At 43.6% G+C, this 18,605-nt stretch overlaps 1 protein-coding gene across 2 annotated transcripts in view; it reads right to left on the bottom strand.

Annotated features, from left to right (window-relative positions):
- Positions 1-13,502, bottom strand: part of ZFAND6 (zinc finger AN1-type containing 6) — a 35,999-nt gene extending 22,497 nt beyond the window's left edge. Inside the window, exons 1-2 of one of the 2 annotated variants that reach the window (XM_027644249.1) lie at positions 13,404-13,502; positions 10,535-10,624 (exon numbers count right to left, since the gene is read on the bottom strand). The gene's annotated coding sequence lies outside the window, so the exon portion shown is untranslated. Of the gene's footprint in view, positions 1-6,518; positions 6,594-10,534; positions 10,625-13,403 lie in introns of those variants that run through there. The other variant, XM_027644247.1, reaches the window with a different exon arrangement.
- Between the last annotated feature and the right edge of the window lie 5,103 nt (positions 13,503-18,605).

Genomic DNA, 18,605 nt, shown 5'->3' with positions numbered 1-18,605 from the left:
GAAAGGAAAATTCATGATATAAAGGAAAAGTAGACAACCATAGAAAAACGCAAGGCAGATCTCCAATTATGACATATTAAAGCCAATATCACACTTCAGAACGGATAAACAGGGAACAAAAATCTGCTCAAAGGATGCTGAACCTCAGTTGTCAGCAAGGTGTGGCTTTCTATCAGGGTGCCTGTTCCCTTCCATTCACCAACACTGGCCAACAGGGCTTCTATCAGGAAAGGATGGAAAAAGAGCAGAATATATTCCCTTCTATTATGGTATAAGGTCATAAACAAGAGGGACATCAGGAAGAACAACACTCTTTAGCTTGCTAAAGATGTGTTCACAGGCACCATTACTTCAGCAAAGCTAATTCCACAAGTACCCTGTCCTCACTATTGAAAAAAATCCCAACGCCTCTACACTGTCTGCCAGAAATCCCTTCTGTCTCACACCCCTTTTGTGAAGACAAAAATCCCCACACAACCATTGAAGAATATTTGTATCCTTTACAAATAATAAAAAAAAATCATTAATTTTAACCCATAACCCTGGGTTTCAAGAGAAGACTTTCCCATTTTAACAACTTACTTGATGCTACTCGAGGAAATACAGCAACACTGCAATACACATTTTACACTGTATGTGCCACTCTGTGTAAGTTCACAGGGTGAGACAGAGCTCTCAGGCCATACAAAGAGGTTTCAATAAATTCTTCATCTCAGGCCTTGCCAGTTTGAGAAATCAAGGTGTCAGAGCTGCAGCAAGGACACAGGTGTTCTTCAGAGCAGACAATTTCCGATTGTGCAATGGGGAATCTGACATTGAAGACAGAAGGATAAGCAGGTAGCAACTAATCAGGGATTTCTTTATATAGAGAATGACTAGGTATAAACTTAAGACCATGGGTCACAGTCACTTTATGACTTTGCAGAATAACAAGCTAATTCTTGTAGAAAGAGAAACCATAGACAACAGCCAAAAGTTTGACAGACACCAAGTAAGAGAAAAGCAAATGCAGGAAGGCAACACAATCAACCAAGTGACCGGAGTGTGAAATTAGATATTTTTGTTGTTTTATTGAAAGAAAAAAAAATTAAATGCAATTACTCCGCTGCTATGCACAGGAGCTTTAAATTGCAATCAAAGCACCAAGTTTGACTGGACTTATTAAGAAGGTGAAAAATTCATGCCCAGCTGCCAGGACACTCCACAACAAATCAAACACTCCTTGATCTCAGCACCCCTAGTATCAGCCCTTGCATGGTTTGTCACACTCAGCTGACAATTTGTTTGTTATGTAACTAATAATACACTTACCTTGGCCTATTGTTACTAATGCTGCTTTCCTCCTCTCCCAGGATACTTTAAACAAACCCCATGAAAATATGCTGATATTCAAAACAATCCTATTGAGCAATTCTAAAGCCTCTTCCCTAAAGAGCATTCCAAGTAAGTCCTTCCATGTTGCCACAGTTTCTTTTTTTTTTGCAAGCTAGCACTCAAATGTTTTTGATATCATAAACCACTAAGATAATTACTTTTCTTGTCACTTTTCACCTGGACAACATTTGTTTGATAACTACTTCTAATTAATACCTACAAAATCACTTTATTCAAGGACTTAACAGAAATATCCAATGGTATGTCATACTAGCATGATGTTTGGATAGGATAATCCCAACATGAGAAGTCTGGTGAAATCACTTAGAAAAGTCTCCTGTATCAGCAACAAAAGCTAATTCTAAAGTGTCTTACCCGATTCTAAAGGAGCTGGGCAGGAAGAACAATCTACAAACCTTTCAATTTACACTTCTTTTGCCCCTACCTTGATAATGATACAGATACCAAAGTAAGGTCATTCTGTTGCACAGAAAACATGCTGGTACATGGCAACATTGCATTGTATGAAGGCCTTGATTCTATATGATTTTAGAAAAACATGCTAAATTCATACGTGGGGTAGTAGAGAAACAATTTTTATCCTTTTTTATTTTTTTATCCTTTGCCAACCCATCCTCAAAACCAGTATGTTCAACAACTCCTTAAATTTTATCTTTTGACAATCTAAATTAGATATAGCCTTCAGTATAAAAATGCACTAATATGTCCAATTTAGGTACCAAATTCTAAAACTTTTGCCTGCAGAATCAATAGTTGTCTCTTGTCCTAAACACAATTTAGAACCTAAGTGGAAAATGCCTGCCTTCCCCATGCAATATTTTGCTTTCATCAGCCCAATTATATTCCACGGCACACACATGAAAACCACTCAGCCTGCTGTCTTGTTCAACCTAACTTCAGTCCCTGATTAAAAACCACATCCAATGCAAAATGCTTAAATGAACTGAAAATGCCTCGCTTCTGTCCTCAGCAATACCGCTACTAAGCTCCCACTCCAATTTGATTATTAAGTTTATATTTGTTTCCCTAATCCTTCCCATAGATAAAGGTGCATTAGCATCATGAATCACAGGACACACAGGCACAGTGTTGTCTTAAACCCTGGGCTAGTTAAACTGTTGGGGTGGTTGCCGGGGCCTGCCAAGGCAGCCACACTGTTTATAGTTTAGTTCTCCAGATACAGGACTATTATGTTTCAGACTGACAAATACCATATCCTGAAGGTTAGTCCTGTGATGCAAATATATCCTGGCAGGGCAGAACGGTTGAGCAGGGGTGGTCTTTAGCATGGAGACAGTCTGAGCTTCTGCAAGATTGCTGAAGCATTAAGTTAAAGGAAGAACTGTGCACTTAATAAAACTGCTGCTTAAAAAGGAGCTATTTTTAGGAAATACTCAAACGAGTGTGTTCATTTGTCTAAGTAATACTCAAAAGACTGTCTTAAGTTGATCTAAATGGAGCAGAAGATGGATCAGGTTAGGATTTAACTCAGTTTATCTCTTAATGCATAATTTAATAGCCAAAAAGTTACTTTTCAAATGAAAAAACCTCACATTTTGCCAACAACTGGAGAATGAGCAAAAAAACACAACTTGATTGAGGAGAAACTATTTTTGCACTGTCAAAGCTTTGTTTTTGCTAATCTCTGTTTAGCTCAAAAGCCCTATAAACACACTTGGAAGAAGGGATCTGTTAAAAATATATCACCCCACCCCTTCAATTAAGGGCTGAGAAGCTTATGACACATCGGAGATCCAACAAGAACAGGGAAGGACTTAATGTTCCTGATATTTCTAAAGGTAAAAAAGCCCAAGCAGGTTTAAAAATCCCGAATGTTTCATGCCTCTGTTAAATAGATTTTAAAGCAGGAATCCAGATCCAAGCTATTTTTATTCGTTTGTAGGTCATGTGTAATTAACTGCTTGTTTTCACAAAACCTTATTACACTGTAAACATCACTGGCCAGATGATCCTGCCCCACCCAGAGTGAGCTGCACACCACAGAGGGACAACTATCTCCCGAGGAGCCCTTGTATCTGCGGGAGAGGGCTGGTCCTGCAGCACCAATCTGCCCTGCAACAGCACTGCTGTGCTGATCACACCTCCTCAGCTCACCCCTTTCCTAGAAACTGCAAGAAAACTACTCAGAGGCCAAACTCCACGTCTAAAACCATGGGCAGGTGGCCCTTTTTTGGATAGCGCTGACACTCTCTAGGATGTCATTATTCTTCTCCCCCCTCCCTTGTGCCCTGGGGACAGGGCAATTAGCAGAAATGATCACTAAACCACTTGAGAAACAGGGGGAGGAAGAGGAGGGGGAAAGAGCCAGTTGGGTTGGCTCGAGCCACTAATTTAGAACAATTTGAGCCAGGCTTTACCTTCAGACCTCACAGAACCCACTCTGCTGGGAAAGTGGCAGGGAGCACCCAACACTCAGGGAGGGATCCAAAGCCCACATCCCTGTTTGCAGGGTCAGCATCTGCCCTCCCTAAGGCTCAGGGATGTTTTACAGAGATGAGCCCATGGCAGACATGAATCCTGCTCAAAGCAGCATTGGACAGGCCCAGAAAGCAGGGTCACCATCCCAGCTCATGCTGGGCCACCCACCTCACAACACTGGGCAGTGCCACCAGCAGACAGTGACCTGTAGGGCACAGACATCCTCTGCCTCATAAACAGGGGAGACAAAATTTGGTCCTGCATTTTGTATACAGAGCTACAGTCACTTTTAAGAATCTCTTATTCACATCAGAGATGCATATTCCATCCTGGCACAAGAAGCAGACACATAAATCCCACAGCACCCAGCACATTCACAGTGTTTAAGGTTTGCAGATGGAGCATGTGCAGGAGAAGGTTTTTATGAACAAGAAATGCTGGAACAACCAATCGTCGTGCAGGGACAACACAGGTCCTGCCAGCAACGGCTTTGAATGCAGGCAAGAAACATTTGCTGTAGCCTGAATACAGAAGTTGTACAGCTGTGCCAGCTAAGTGGTGTGTTTATCCTTTAGGGCATATTTGCTTTCTACAAACAGCCTGCATTAGAACCGTATACATGTGGCTGGAGAGTTGAACATTTCACTCCTGTGCTGAATAAATCAGGAAAACTGGTCCCAGATAATACAACTTTCCTAAGTTGGGGGGCAGAGGGGACCCAAGAAGAATGGTTGCTCAGTGATCAAGTGACAGGAACCAAGTTACCTCATGTAAGCAGCTTTTTTCTTGTTCTAAGCAAAACCAGTTTTTGGCTAAATGTAATATTTAATAGCACACAAATACTTTAGTTGGCTTCCTTTTGTTTCAGCAATTTCAATATACACATCACAAGTCTACAGAAATTCGAATAAGCTCCATTATTCTTCTTGCCCTAACCTCATACACCTGATCTAGTCACCTTGTCTAGGCCTAGCATCCCATTCAAGTTAAAAAATGAATAAAAATCCAGGTATTTAAATGCTTATGTGTTCTGGTCTTAAATATCTCCCCTGATACAGGAAATCTGTCCCACCTGTGAGCTAAAAGACCATATATAGTCACTGCTTATTCTAAGATAGTATTTCCAGGGTTTAAATACAATTCAGAACATTTAAAAATGTAATAAAGAGGTAAAGACAGATCACAAGAGTGAATTAGTGATTCAGACCTATAAGCCACTGGACCATGGCAAAATGCCAGTGTGTCAAGACACTGACATATGTAAAAGTAATCCATACCCAGCATTTTGGGAGAAAATAGAATGGCTAGATGCAAAACTTGAAAGAATAAGGTATACTTTAAAAATAACACTTGTTTACATTCAATAGAGCTCTAAGCAATTGTGTTCCATGGTCATTTGGAAGACTGTTGCTCAATTTTCACATCCATTCTTCTATCACCATGACTAATCACACAAAACACATCAACCCATCAACTCCTTAGACTCAACAAGTATTAGGGGCATGAGTATTTCTTTCCAATTCCCAGGAGCAGCTGTATATTGACAAACAAGTAATTTTACAAAAATCAGGAAATATTTAGGGAAGTAAGAAAATACATTTCCCAGTCTGAAAGCCTTGTTTTATATAAGGCCTCATCTAACATACTTGTCAAAGATACAGAAAGGATGGCAATTAAAAGAAAGTCACTATTCTCATTAGAACCCCCCTTGCTTCCTGCCTCACCACTTCCTGCTCTCCCCCCTCTCACCCTATCCCATGCCACCCACGGCAAATCATACTTTTCCTGTTCCTGAAGCCCTTTCAGATGCTCAGTGTCACTAAAAATACCATATATGATAAACATGGTACACAAACTGAAAATAATCTTCCCTCAAATAAAACACCTGTTATCATTAGACAATACAGGTTTCCAAAAAGATTCTGACCTTATCCAAAAGCAAAAAAAAAAATACAATTTCCTCCCCCCCCTTTTTTTTTTGGCTGGAAGGGTAGTAGCTGCAACACAGAGCAGTAACATTTAATTTTTCTGCCTGTGTTTGTAATCAGAGCTCTGACAGACCCAGACACCCCATAAAACGTATTAAAAAAAGAGAAAAACTGCCATGTTTTACATAGTTTTTACATATCTTTGTTCTAAACGCTAAAGACCTGTGAGACATTCATCTCATCAAGAACAAACACACAGACAACAGCACAGCAGCCTTCAGTGATACAACAAAGGACAATTTAAGACAAACGACTTGGAGCAAATGCTATCACTGAATAATCCCACAGCAGCTGTCATAATTAGTTACCTCCAATCTCATCAGAATCAGGGAAGTTAGAGTTAAAACCGAGCTCTCTTCCTGTAACATTGTGTAACTCCAAAACAGCAGCATTATCCTCGCTATTTTAGAATTAACATTTCTCCATAAGATAATGTGGAACCACTCGATTCTTCCACGCCAGAACACTCGGTGCAAGCCGACAGATGACAAAAGAAACTCGGTCAAGTTTGAGCCTCTCTCAGCACCTTATTTCCTGTCTAAAGAGCCCTTTTGTTCTGCTTCCCTGCATAAATGTTAATATCCTGCCATCATTAGAGAGCGAAACGACGAAGGAAAAGCCCCACGCACATGAACTCCGCTGCCCCGGCGGGCGGAACGACGCCACACGACGCGATTAGAACCGCAAAATTCCTACCACCAAGATCTGCACAATTCTCTGCTCGCTTCACCCCAGATTAACTTCACTTGGAGCTGCACTTCGGCGCAACCTACCCCGGCCGCGGGGCCCCGCCCCCGGGCTCCCATTGGCCGAGGCGGGCGGGGGCCCGCCCCGCCGGCCGGGCCGCGCTCGCCGATTGGCGGAGCGGCCTGTCCGTCACGCAAAGAACTTTTCCTCGCTAGCAGGTTAGGCTGGGCGGGCTCGGGCACCCCCGGCGCGCGCTCTTAAAGGGGCCGCGTCCCGCTCCCGCCGTGACAGCCCACGGCCCCCCCGGGGACACGCAGACCCCGCGGGGCACCCACCCCTCCCGGCACGCAGCCCCCCGGCCAGGGGGACCGGGGATGGGGGACAGCAGAGCACCTTCTCTTCTCTTCTCCCGCGGCAATTACACAACTGCTGCTTGCTCCACTTCGGGGATAAAATTAGATGTGTGTTTGGAGCCCATCGCGCTTTAAGGGTGACTGGAGTTGCCCTGGGAGGCCGAGCACACTATATAAATTAGTAACCCCGGCTAAAAATACATCGGGTCGCCGGTTCCAAAGACTTCCACCCATTTAAAGCATGAGTCAGCAGGAGCTCCGCAGGAAGTGACTGTCTCCATCCCACAAGGTACCACGGCTCCTGCCAGAAACTTTTTGTGCTTATTCAGGCTTCACTCGGCTGAACGAATTTGCAAGATCCTGGTCACGTTGTGACAACAGCATTTCTCACGGTACAGCTTCCTCTCAGCACTAGACAAAACCCTGTCTTTTTAATCCTTAGATTAAAAGTGTTTCTTTTTCCTCAGTGCAAACACTGATGGGGTTCCCTATCCATCTATACAGTGAAAAGAAAAGTAAACACAAAACAAGGTTTGATAAATATTTCACAAGGGCAGATATGACACCTGGTTTGAGACAAACCTTGCCCCATTCCAAACAAGCTACACGAGGAAGAGCCACAACACAGTGTTCCCTCCTGCACCCACAAAGTATCATCATGGTTACACAAGACTTATCTGGGCAGCAAGGCTGCCTTGCATAAAACATTTTCGTGTGTTTAGTGTAAAACAACTAAAAATATTAAGCTAGAGGAAGCATAACCACATTTAGGTTGTTCTTCTGGCTATTGCCACCTTTCCTCTCCCAGTGCTGGAGCTGCCTGCTTTGCCTTACTTCACCCACTGCCAATACCACAAAATGGAGATGTTTTAACTTCCCTAATAGAGATTAAAAAGTCCAAGGCAGTTTAGCAAATACCACATAACATCAAGAAAATATTTACAGCTAAGTACTCCCTTGAGCTGTGAAACACCAAAAAGAGCATAAAACACACCTTCAGGAAGGATATTTAACTCTCTAAACCTGTGAAATAGCACATTTTGTGTTACCTCCTATTTTAGAGCGACCTACCATGCCACAAATTCAAACAGGACTGAAAAGCAGCAATTGGTACAGCTGTAAGTTGCTATGTATGAAGCAAGCACAGAAAAAACAACATTCACATAACTTCCCCCTCAGTACCTAAAATACAAGCTGAAAGGACCTGCCCTTAACCCTTGCATCTGAATTCAGTGCCCTGCCAGAGCCAGCACTGCTGGAGGTTAATCTCGGGTCCCCTGAGGATAACTCTGAGGTCACACTTACATGACACTTTTTTGACCAACTCTTATCTAAGCAATCAAAACCAAGAACACAGTTCACTGCAAACAAAACAGACTAGTAAAGTGTCCCTTAGGTATCACAGTAACCAATCTTGGAAAGCTTCAATTTAGAACACATTAACTTTAGGCCCATAAAAACAGCAACACAAGTCACAAATCATATCAATCAAATTGCCTAGTGTTAGAAGACACAAGAACCCTGAAGTCAGTGGTGTTGTTTGGGTACTTTCAAAAGGAGAGGGGAAAAGAAAACCCAAAACACACTACCCCAAAACTTTCCAGCTCTATAGCTACCACAGCAGTTTCACCACCTGGCAACAGCAACAAAAAGTAATTTTTATCATCAAACATCCAACACTTCAGCTCATGCTTCTGTTACGCAGGCAAGCAGGAGCTCTTATCACTAAGAGGGAGACATTTCATCCCTTTTCCTCTCCACCTCTCCCCCTTCATTCAGTCTGGCCAACTCCCACAGCCCAGCTCTGGTGCTCATCAGCCCCTTCCACCTGCCTCGAGTCTCTGGGTTGGCAGAAGCTTGGCCAGCCTCTGATAAGCAAGAGCATAGCTCACCCAGAGCACAAGGGGGATGGCAAAACACATTCTCCTCCATCCAGCACTGACCACCCAGATTTGCTTACCTCATCTCATTTAAAACCAAAACAAACCCACCCACACAACACAACTGTCAGTAATACTACGAATGCCCCAAGAGTAGTTTGCCTTCCTCGTAAAAGTGAAGATCCCCACATCATCTGTTTAGTGGGGTATCCTGCTAGGTTCCCCAGCTCACTGGATTAGAAACCTGTATGCAGATGTTAGCAATCTGAGCATAAAAAAATTACTATTCAAGTTATTATCCCATGCTGAAGGAGACCTAGTGAAACTAGACATTAAAAAACCCTAATTTTTTAGCATCAGTTTCTACACAAAAGCCACTTATTTTCCCTGTAAACACACATACATTCTGGAGAAAATGCAATGGCACCACTTTAAGGTCCAGGCTTAAGTTAAGCCTTTGCTACTCATACAATATCTATGGCAATGTAGAAAAAACCTAGAAATAGCAGATTGCAGCTACAAGAACATTAAACAGGGAAGCTTTGAAATCAGTGTTAAAAAAAAAAAATCAGTTTGGTGCCACCCAACTTCCCACTGAGGACAGTAACAGAAAGCACCTGACTCTCATTTGACTATTGTAATCATGAAACAGCTAAAGGGCCATTTGTTCTGTAATCTTACATATACAGAAGACAGCAAGTTTGGAGGACTTGACAGCTCAAGAGATCAAGAACAGAGCCTTTCATCTCTAAGTCACCAGTTCAAACAGAGACAAGAATAGTAGTGATCAAAAGCTACATGTGATAGCTGTTCAGGGATTAGATGAGAGATGGTTACTCGCTGTCCAGTTCCCAACAGATCACTGTGAACCACAAGAGCTTTCTTCAGTGGTTTGCACCTGTTTTTCAGTCTTGAACACATTACACCTCCTGGTTCTGTACATGTTAATAAGTAGCAAAGGAACTGATCTGCTGGGTGCACACACTGAACTGGCACTGGAGAAAAGGACTTTACCCTCTGGTTGTCAATTATATCAGCACTAATGTGCTGAACTTTTTATTTCTTATTATTATAGTTCTGACTTTGCTTTTCTTATTAGAGACAGATTTGAAAGTAGTATTTAGCTTCCCATTCCTTTCACACCCTCAAATGCTGCAATCCTGTTTATAAACAATAGTTCCCAAACTTGCTGGGTATTTTTGGAAATACATCAATTTTAAAAGCACATTAGCATAGCAATTTCAGAACTTTGGCATTTGATAAATTATTCTGAGACATTATTACTAATTTTTTATCAAACCCATACAACATTAACAGCATAAGGGCAATGTCTGCATAAAGACTGGAAAAAAAAGATCCTTGACTGAAGAAACCAACATTCCTTTTCATATTCTTATGCATTCTTCAATCAGTGTGCAGCTTCTGCAAAGTTTGTCAGCAATAGCCCCTTTCCAACCTGACTTTAGTTTTAAAAGTCTGCATAAGTACCTGGAATTTCCAAACTGGATAGGCAAGATGAAAACAAGTTCAGAGAGTATGTTGACTGAAGGTTCTGGGAGCAGGAGTTCATTGTCCCGCTACAAACACCACTACCAAAAACAATCTTCTACACAACCCCAGCAATACACAGGTCATAGTTCTTAGTAGTGTATTACTTCCTAAGAATTAAGTTGCTGATGAAAAGCCAAGATCCTAGAAACCTACCAGGAAACTTAATCCTTAGCTGTAACTAAGGAGGCCCTCACATACAAAGAATCCAACTTGCTATTCCAGGAGTTTAAAGAGAACATACCAGACTGATGAGATTTCAGTAATCTTGAACTTTGAGATTCCTCTTGCTGTTTTCAATCCAAGATGTACCACTGCCGTGCAATACTCAGACCTGGAAACAACAAAGAGGCACACGTGGTAAACACGGGGTCTTCAGAGAGGTCTGGTGACTTGTCTGGACAGCAGCACAGATACACCAGACAAACACAGTCCCTTGGCAGTTTTAGCAGCTGCCTCAAACCACCCAAATCTTAGCTACTCATTCATGTTAAATCCCAACTGTCTCCTCCTATGTAGGGAATAAACCCTTAACAGAATCATTTGTCCTGCCTCGTATTCCCCCGGCCTATAAAGCTGCACATCCATAACAGGTCTCAATCCCTCAGCAGTTGCCACGTTGCTTTAGTTTGAGGGGGTTTGTTCGTGGGTTGTTGGGGTTTTTGGGGGGGCTGTGATTTGGTTGGCTGGGTGGAGTTTTTTGGTTTAGTGGTTTTTGGGTTTTGTTTGGGTTTTTTTTTAATCAGGACACGGAACTGTAACTTGTACAGCTGCACCACCAAGGCCTCTGGTGATGAATGGCCACAACACTTGCCTTAGTCAAAGTCCTTGCAAAAGGATCTAGACATTTTTAAAGACATTTCCTTGACATCAGGTATCTCTTGGACGGAGCAAAAATAAGCATACTACAGTTTCCACTGAATTGAGCAAAGTCCAAGCACATTTATATGTAATCTATAATACTCTTTGTAGCTCAAATCAAGTATCTTGAATGCAAGTCATAGCCCATTCAGCACTAAAAAAAGAAAAAAAAAATAGAAAAAGCTGCATAGTGATTAGCTGCCAAGAAAATGGAGCCAGAAGTTTGTATACTTCCAATTCTCTCAGAAATCACACTGATTAATATAGCTGTTACAAAACGACACACTTTCACAGAAACAGGGATTACCTTTATCTGTAACCATAGCAACTTTTCAGTAGTTTGTGTTAATGCTACTCTCCCTCTGATAACTTGCCACTATCTCTTTCAAGCTATTTGTGTAAGGTTTTCAATGTGCCATCTGAGACCATGAAGCAAGAAGAAGTTGAAATGCAAACTTACATTCTTAGATCACACTCTTAAAAATATGCAGTGTCACACACACTGTTGTTCATTTTTGCCATAAATTCAAGATTAGTCAGGAAGTAAAATAATAACAGATTAAAATAAATTTAATATGATTCACAGGTTTTTAAGACAAACAAATATTATAAGAGGTATTCTATGAAATACATAAAGGAGGCAGTTTCTCCAGTACTGAAGAATGTCTTCTCTAACTGCAGAGTAGTAAACCCAAGGAATTAGGCCACTGATATGTCATATATTTTGTTCTGTAGTATCATAAAAAAGAAAAATCCTCCCCAAACATAATTATTTTGGCCTGAACAAATATATAACTGATCAGAAGAGAGCCAGTCCCCTTGTTCTATGTTAGGTGCTAATAAATATAAACAACAGGTGTAAGTACCTCGGCACTGGAAAAACAAATCAAGCAAAACTATAAAAGTTAGAAGAGAGACAGGAAGGAGACAAAGGAAGGACTTTACTTCCTCAATTGCTGAGCTACCATCATCCACAGTTCAGATAAGGACAAGCACTCTGTGACAAGAAATTTTTTAAGATGACATCAGACAAACAAAGTCATTTGCTGGGAAGTAGTAGGAGGAAGAGCATAATTTCTTCTTTATTTTTTTTCCCCTGAAGCTCACAGGGCAGCTTACCAAGCTGTGCCCTTCTCTCTCCAGTATACAAAGAGTTTGGCACAGTTAAGATGCAAGCAAAGAACCTTAGAAGAGTGAAAGAAACTCGGCACACTCTTTGCTCCTTGTAACTCTTACGCAATGACACCTATTATAGGACAAGTCTGGACAAACACTCGGGGAATGGACTCCAGAACACAACGGTGCACTTAAGTCAGTCCACGCAGGGGCTGAAGCAACTACCATGGTTTTGCTGAATGCCTCCACATTACATCAGCACATGTGGTGGAGGCTTCTGTATTTCGTTGTTGTTGCTGCTATTACCAGTAGAGACAGCTGCCCTTTTTATTTTTTAAGATTTCCCAGTCCTAACATCCCGTGGAAACACCAGTGGATGTTTGCATCCCTTATCTATCACTCCAGGCTTTTTACCTAGGAATTAAGTTTGGGTTAAATTTCGCAGAGTTCTTGGGCGAACACCAGCACAACAACAAAAACAACTTTTCACACGATAAAACTCAAAACTACGACAGGCTGTGTTAAGTTTTAACCCTTGGCTTAACCAGGGCTGTGCCACAACCCCAGGTGAATGCTGATCCCCGGTACCTCTGTCCCCACACCGGCCAGAACCGCTGCTCTTGGCTCACCCGAGGGGCGGCGAGGCCCGGACAGCCGGGGGGAGCCCCGGGTCTGACAGGGCACCGCCGCCGGGTCCAGCCCGGTCCCCACGGCCCCCAAACCCCCGCGGTCCGTGCGGGGCCGGGCCCGGCCGGCGCAGCGCTGGCGAAGGGCCGGCTCTGCCTCTCCCTTCCACCCAAGGACACGAGTACAAACACCTCTGCCCCGGGATGGCTCCTGCGCACGCAGCCGCCCGTCGGGGGGTGGGGAGACGGACGACGGAACCACCAAAAAAGGCAGAAAAAAGACCCGCAGAGGGCCCCGCGCCCGCCGCCGCCGCCGCCCCGCAAGCCCCGCGCCCGCCGGTTGCGGGGCTCGGGGGTCCGCAGGGGGGACTCTCCCTGCAGCCCCCCAGTCCCTCCGCCGCTCCCCGGGGGCGGCGGGCGGCCGCAGCCCCCCCCCACACCCTGCCCCGCCACGGTGCGGGGCCGCAGCCACCGCCGCTGCCCCGGCCCGGCCCCGCCGCGCTCCCTCACCTTTGCCGGGCCCGCCGCGCCCGCCCGGCCCCGCTCGCTCCGCACCAAACTTTTTTTTCCCCTTTCTCCGTGTTTCGTTGCCCTCGGAGTGACGCGGGCGGGCGCTGATTGGACGAACCCGGCAAGGGAGGCCGCGGGCAGAAAGGGGGCGGCGCTACGGCCCCGCTAGTAATTATGGCAAGGCGACGGCGGCGACGTCAACCACGGGATGGTGTTTAAAGGGACAGCGGCCCGTCCCCGGCTCCCCCCCGCCCTCAGGAGTGACCTGAGGCGAACGCGGCGGCGGGAGGGCGAGCGGGCAGCGGTGCCTCGGCACGGCGTCATCCGCCCTCCTCCCGCCGCAAATAAATTCATTTCCCTGTAAATAAACCCCTGTGTGTGTGCCTGCTGCCGCTCCCTCTGCCCTTCGGATCTGTGAGGGGAAAGGTTTCCTGCCGGAGCGCGGTCCGGGCGCTCGGTGGGGTTAGTCGCTCACCCGCAGCCCCCTCGCTTCTTCTGCCCTGTGGGAAGGCAGCTGTGGAGTCCCTTGCTACCTCTAATGTCACATGCTTGTCTCTGTTTTCTTTTCCCATGGGGCTCTGAGACAGTCTACCACAGCTTGTTTTCATACAGCCCATTTCCACCTCACACCCACTCTCTCTTAAATATATATATATATAAAAATATATGTATTATACAGTCTCCTCTCTTGTCACAGGTGGCTCTAGTCCACACCACGCAGGAAGGTTTAAAGGTGAGATTTAAGGATGATGACTGACTTGGCAGCTTGAAGCAGATAGGAAGGGAGGATGGGATTCCAGGGAGATAAAACAAGCCAAATAAAAGAGGAATTTTATCTGTGGATAGCAGAGAGGAGCAGGCCAAGGCTGGAGGAGCTGCCAGGAGGTGAGTGGCGTTTGCAGGGAGTTTTGGAGGAGAAAGAAAAGTGAGCAGTTGTGAAGCCAGAGAAGCTGAGGATGGGTAAAACATGTTTCCATTTCACAAAATCACAGAATATACTGAGTTGGAAGGGACCCATCAGGATCATCGATTTCCTTGGGGAACTGTGAACAGATTTTAAAATTTTGGGTCTTTTTTTGAGCAGAGGAACTCCAGACCATTGCAAGAGGATACAATAAAGATTTCAGCAAAGATAAAGTCCAAGTAGAAACCTCCCTAGGAGCTCACTGTTATCCATGTTGTGAGCTGAGTAGGTAGATCCATAAACCTGGCAAAAGCACTTAATGGGAAAAAGGCATCTATTTTTTTTTATTATTTTGAATATCTGTGCTTTGATCAACACCAGAAAATGCTGGCGCAACCAGCGTGGAAGTGCTAACATAGCTTTACAGCTATTTCAGTAGAGATTATTCACTCTTGGCTGTCTTAGCTGATGCAATAGGTTTTCCAAATGCCAGGTTGCATGAACAGAAGATGACCTGCATTGCATGTGGGTATCACAGCATTCCCCACAACATTATTTGGAGCGCTTTCATGGTCTTGGCAGTAATCATAAGGAGCTGTGGGGAGTGATGATCACATTCCTCCAAGCCTCTCCATGATCATCTTTTTTTATATGATTTTTTTTAAAAACCCCTAAATTCCCTTTGGTTGCTCTCAGACTGCTTTCTTTGTGCTAAGTTCCACCTCATAATTAGAAATATAAAGGCAGAATACTAGGGTGGAACATTCACAGTGTTTAGGAAAAGGCCAACTGATTCTTCTGCAGTTGTGAGTGACCAGCACAACAGCTGGCAGGGCAGCAGTGGGAATAAAAAAGAAATTGTGAACAGTGAACAAGACGATCACCTCCTGCCAGGAGTTATTGACCAGCAACACATGGTGAAACAAATGTTATGGCATCAGATGTCATGGGGGGGCAGCAGAATATTCAGATGTGATCTTGCTGAAGTTGTGTATGAAGCTTGTCAGTTTTTTGATGTGCCAAAATGAGAAAACTCAGTTACAGTAATGCTAGAGTAAGTAGGTTTCTTGGAGCATTCAGAATCAGTGTGTTTGGTACAGTCAGAAGCTGCTACAGCTTAGAAGAGGAAAACAACTGGGAAATAGGCAACACAAAGTTTTTTATGCCATTTGCACAAAAAAAAGCCAGTAGTCAAACTATCTCTGAGGAAGAAAAATCATAAACCAAATGGCCAGGCTTATTCCTTGAGTAGAATGAAGGATGCAGTTAAAAATTAAATGTACATGTTGTTCCACTGTGAATGGATGGCATAATATTGGAGAAATAGTGTTCAATTTTCTGATTTATGGATCTCAGGACTGATAGATTAAAAAACCTGGCTGAAGTCAAGTAGGATAAGGACAAAGAGAGAAGTGTATAATCAGAGAAATGAACTAAGGTGTTAACTACCCATAAAAGGGCATCCTTGACTCTGAGCAAGGGTCAGAAATCAGCTGAAGAGTCAAAAGTGATCCTGAGCCAGTAGCTGAAAACAGAAGCCTGTTTTCTGAGGACCACTGCAGAGAAGGAATTAAAAGCTATTGGTCCACCTTAAGTTGATCAGAATAGTTTTGATTTTTAAGAGTGCACAAATGTTCAGCAGGACACAGGATTGCCTGAAGTACATGAACTTCAGCGGGATGTTCATCTTCATGGAACAACTTCATTCTACCAGACATGATTTTGCTTTGATAGAGATGTCCTAAAGAAGCTACAGGCAATTAAATAGGGGATGCCAGTACAGGCTGAAACACCCAGGAGAGAGGTGAAAGGTTTCACAGCTATGCCAGCAGTTTGATGATGTATGGCAAAGTGGAAAAATCAGTGAACATTACTTCCTCATTTATAACATCCCAACTGACATGGTGTTTATTCGCCTTGACCTGCATTACTTAGATCTGCTTTCACATGTTAATGCTCCCATCACCCTGATATGCCAGCACAACTTATTTTCATGGTTTTAAGGACCATCTATTCATATACCTCTTTAGAAAATATTGGCACAATTTTTCTGAAAGGAGTTTCTTCTGATTTTTACTCCCTTCTCCTAAATCCATTTAATCCATCTGCTAACACAGAGGACCTTTTCCTTTGGTTCCTTTTATGTTTGCTTCTGGCGTAGTAGCTTGTTATTTCTTTTGCTAAAGCTTTAGAAATCACTAGAGGAATCTCACTAATGTATTCATTTTGAGGTAGATTTATCTTCAGAGCTGGTAAATGGGAAGTTTCTTCTTCACTTCAGTGAGCTTTGGATCCTGTGTTTAGAGCTAACATCATTTCAGTTCTTCTAATCTTGTTGTTTGGGGCCCAGTGTGCAACCCCCAAGACTGCTGAGATTTTCACCATAGGCTTTAATGAGAGCAGGATCAGCCCCTGCTTCCTGAGAGATAGCCTATAAAAACCCAAAAGAAATAAGCACAAAGTTTTCTTGAACAACTGAGTCTTAAATTTTATTTTGTTTGATTCTGAGTCTCTCCAGATTTTTTTTTTATCCACAGCCACTTTGACCTCTGTTCTGTGCCTTATCCTAACAGGATGAGCTGGCTAGGCCTATTGGAAATTGGGCCCAGCAGTTATTTGGCAGTGGCCTTCAGGAGCAGCAATGCCAGGTCTCCATTGCAATGCCCACATTCAGGGATCTGTAGAATTAGAGTCCAAATTCTGCTCATATTTGCAAGCCCAGAATGCCACTGATTTCAAGGGGGTTGTAGGATTTTAGCCAAGAGCAGAAATTGGCCCAAGATCTTTTCAGACTCCCTCATGCTTCTGTTTATATGATGTAACCATCAAGCTCTAACAGCAAGCACCATAATGCATTTTACTTCTAAATTACATAAAAGATATTTACTGTCCCTATGCTACATAGTTTGCAAAGAAAAATGCACATATGGAAATGAAAAAACACCAATTACCATCAGGATTTCCAGCTTTCAGCATTCATTTTCCAAAACAACCCAGAGACTATTTCTCATCAAAGACATGCAGAAATGAAAATCCCTTTTCTTGGTATTTATGTATGGCATTCTGGACTCTTACTCATGAAGTCTGTTGTGAAAATGGCTGGAATAAAAAAGCCTCGTATTGTACAGAGGTTTAATACTCTGCTTTTATTTTCTATATAGTGTTTTCCAAGTCAGAGATGAGTCCATCCCTAAAAATAATTAAATGTTTTTCTGCTTCTCAGAGAGAGGGAGAAGAGATCGTCTGGGGAAAACTGAATGATCACCGAGGACAACAGGTAAAAACACTGGTAGAGGTTGAGAATTAATGGATCAAACCTGTAAACACAGGCAAGTAGGATGCCAGGCACAGCATGTGGGACAATGCCCACCACTGCCAGAAAGCATCCAAGGGGCCAGTGGAGCCAGGTCAGTGCTGCCCTGCCCAGAGGGATGGCTCCTGCTTCAGAGCCAGCAGCTCACTGATACTCTTGGAGCTGCACAAGGGACCTGGTTTGAGAGCAAACCAGCTGCTCGGTGTGTTCCTGGAGCAGGAGCAGAGCAGGATGAAGGGCCTCCACAGCACAGTGCTCCATGTTGGTCCTGGTCGGAGCTACTGGGCTGTTCCATACTTTCGAAATGAGGCAGATTTTGTTGCCACAATGGTTGCAAATTTGGGAGCTTCCTTCTAGATAGCCTTGTTTAGAAATCTGGGCTGGGGCCTTTTAAAGCCCTAACGACTCCCTAGTTAAGCTTTTATATCCATGTTAAATAATTCATTGAGCACGGCTTGGTATTCAGGAGAACAGTGTGCCATTGTCGGCTGATGAGTAACTTTCAGCAAAGAAATTATTTTGTACCTCTGTGCTTTTTCTTCGCCCGCATCTGCTTTGTCTGTGTAAATAGTAAAGTCTTTCAGGGCAGGAGTGGCTCATGCTGTGCGTGTCTAGTCATCAACACAGCAACTCCAGTCTCACTGAGAGCCTCTCTGTGCTCCCCAGCCCTGCCTGTAACAGAACCATCTTAACACATCAGCCTCTGTATATGCCTTGTATATCCTGTTTATATGCATATGCCTTTCACCCTATGGTAGAAACGGGGTTAATTAATATTAGTTACTATTTAAAGCTAAAACCTGGACTCCTAAATTCTGTAACATTAAAATAGCCAGATACCATATGCATAAGCCCTTACACAAATAGGTTACTGTAAAAGAAAGCCCAGAGGCTACCAACTGCTCTGGTGCCCAGGTGCTAAACTGTGAGTACAAAGGGACCAGAGATGCTCTAACGGGGTGGCTTTGGCCACTGAGAAGTCTCC

This window comes from Corapipo altera, unplaced genomic scaffold (genome assembly GCF_003945725.1).
Source record: "Corapipo altera isolate COAL_440 unplaced genomic scaffold, ASM394572v1 50, whole genome shotgun sequence".
Classification (NCBI taxonomy): Eukaryota; Metazoa; Chordata; class Aves; order Passeriformes; family Pipridae; genus Corapipo; species Corapipo altera.
The sequence above is the reverse complement of the archived record's forward strand: the minus strand, read 5'-3'. Positions and strand labels throughout refer to the sequence as shown.